The 2,500-nt window shown below is 41.1% G+C and overlaps 1 long non-coding RNA gene across 1 annotated transcript in view; it reads right to left on the reverse strand.

Annotated features, from left to right (window-relative positions):
* Positions 1-2,500, reverse strand: part of LOC147466382 (uncharacterized) — a 7,552-nt gene that overhangs the window by 1,880 nt on the left and 3,172 nt on the right. The window contains exon 2 of the long non-coding RNA XR_015190901.1: positions 1-2,500. This exon is cut by the window's left edge and continues 1,880 nt beyond it; it is cut by the window's right edge and continues 2,258 nt beyond it. This is a non-coding gene — a long non-coding RNA (uncharacterized LOC147466382).

The following is a 2,500-nucleotide window of genomic DNA, read 5'->3' on the forward strand; positions in this document are numbered from 1 at the left end:
TCCCCATATTTGATAATATGTACAGCATTTTTCCTCTGACAAGTGGAATAAATAAGTGTGAAGACTCAAGTATGGCTAAGAATGTAAACATGTACGTCTCTCGATGTCTTTTTTTGTTTGTTTGTTTGTTTCATTTTTGTAAGCGAATGAATATCGTCGGCGGCGTCGGCGATTCCATGATTTTCCTTGCTGGTTGTTTTGTCGGTTATCGACCTAAGGGCCAGGTAGATAAGGAATGCATTCTAAACATTGTGGTCGTATCTCTCTATCTATGTATCTATCTATCCATCCATCTATCTGTGTAATGACTGACTCGTGTCGTGTATTCATTTATTCATTCATCGGTCGGTCGTCGCAAACCAATTTGCATGTGTGGGGAGTGGGGGGAGGGGGGAACAGGGAGGGAGGGAGAGGGGTTGGCCACCTCTATGCCTCCCTCCCTTCCCTTTTCCCTCCCTGTTCCCTCCCTGTTCCCCCCTCCCTCCCTTCTTCCCTCCCTCCCTCTCCCCACACTTGCATAGAGGTGGCTAACCCCTCTCCAAGTGTGGGGAGAGGGGGGAACAGGCCACCTCTATCATATTATCAGTTGACTATGTGTTTGTTTGTTTGGCTTTTAGTATGTAGGCAACAACAAACCACTGGTGTAGTTACGATGGTATAATGGCAATTGGGAGGGAGTGAGTGAATGAGTGACCTCTTTCCTTACTAGAGTGAGGTCTATTATTACTATTATTATCATTATTATTATTATTATGTCGCCGTTGTTTCTATCAAGCTTGAAGGAATTGCCCTTGGTTGGTGAGTTAGTTGTCTTGGTACTTGTGTGTGTGTGTCTGCGTATATGCATGTGCATGCATGCCTGTCTGTCTCTCTTTATTTCATGTATGCATGCAGATAAGGTAAAACTCAATCAATCAATCAGTCAGTCAGAGTGCAAGTGTGATGGATAATACTTTGAATTGTTTGATTTGATTCGTAAGTGTATGTGTGGTGATCCGGCGAGAAGATGCGTGCTTGCTAGATTGATTGGTTGCTAGTTTGTTTGTTTGTTCGTTCGAGTAGGGTCCAAGAAAACGCAAGTGGAATAGCCATTTTTCCTAGCTTTGCTTTGCCTTGCTTTGTTTGCTCTGTTTCGTTTCGTTTCCTTTGCGCGAGCTCTCATCAATGTTAACTCGTAGCTACTAATTGTTGTCTGTCTGTCTGTCTGCGTATGTGGTTGTATGTATGTTGGGACATGTGAGAAGAAGAAGAAATTCAAAAGACAGTTTGCTTGTTACAAGGAGTTCCAGAGGAGAGTAAATCAAGAAACAAGCCAACGTTTATTTGATCTCAGTATATGTTAGGGGCAAAAACAAATGTAGGCAATAGTAGTATTAGTAGTAGTAGCAGTGTCGATGGTGTTAATTAAGCATGTAACAAGCAGTAGCAATGATAATAAATAAGAGTGTAGGCCCATTTCATGTCAAGAGTCAAGGGGGGAGAAAGTGAGAGATGATACATGCATGCATTTACAAGTGTAAAGTCGATTTATTACAAAAACTAAAACAAATGAATGAATGAATGGCTAGAAATGAATGGTTGGTTCGCTGTCTATGATGGGAGAGAGAAAGAGAGAGAGAGGGGGGGTGGGTGGTACGGAGTGGAAAAAGGAAACAGATAAAGAGATAGAAACAATCTATGTATGTATGTTGAATCAGACAGGCACAGTTTGCTACAAGGGATATCTATCAATAATATTACGATACCTGGTGACACACAAAAGTGATTGATGAGTAAAATAGCCACTGAGTATGAGCACGAAGTAGTAATAATCATTGAATTTGATTTGGTAGAGGAAGATAAAAATGTACGTGCAAGAAAGAGAGAGAGAGAGGGAGGGAGGAAGAAGGACCACTGCCAGCCAGCCAGCCAGATAAGGAGGGGGAGGGATCGGGTTACAAACCGATCAGTAGTTAGCTAGTTATCAGTACCAACCCACTCACTCACTCTCTCATGAAAACACTCGAATTCCTCTCTCTCACAAACAAAATCACCACACAAAGGAACACACAAAAACTCTAAAACTCAAATTCAACACTGAAACAAACAGTCCAACCACACAAAAAGACAACAAGAAGGAAAAAAGAAACAGAGTCCAGTGAAAAACACGTAGAAAAAGAGCAAAAACGCAAACTCAAACGTCAAACAAAAAAAAAACATAACAAACATCAACTAAACTAAACAACAAAAACTGAGTCAAAAACAAAAACAAGCAAAAAAACACAAAAAAACAATCTCACTCATCAACAAACAAGACAATACAATACAATCCATTCCATTTCTCATTTCATATTTCATACACAAGCAACATTCAACTTGACTTTGCTCTTGCCTCGGTGAGGCCTACGCGCGCCCCGACCAGCCGTCGGACAAACAGAAATCGACCTTCTCCCCTATATCTCAAACAAATCTAGACCTTATTCACTAACCAGCTAAATCCAACAAACTACCAAACTGCCTC

The sequence above is a fragment of the Penaeus japonicus genome, unplaced genomic scaffold (assembly GCF_977035675.1).
Source record: "Penaeus japonicus unplaced genomic scaffold, GWHDUDI00000001_assembly GWHDUDI00001426, whole genome shotgun sequence".
Classification (NCBI taxonomy): domain Eukaryota; kingdom Metazoa; phylum Arthropoda; class Malacostraca; order Decapoda; family Penaeidae; genus Penaeus; species Penaeus japonicus.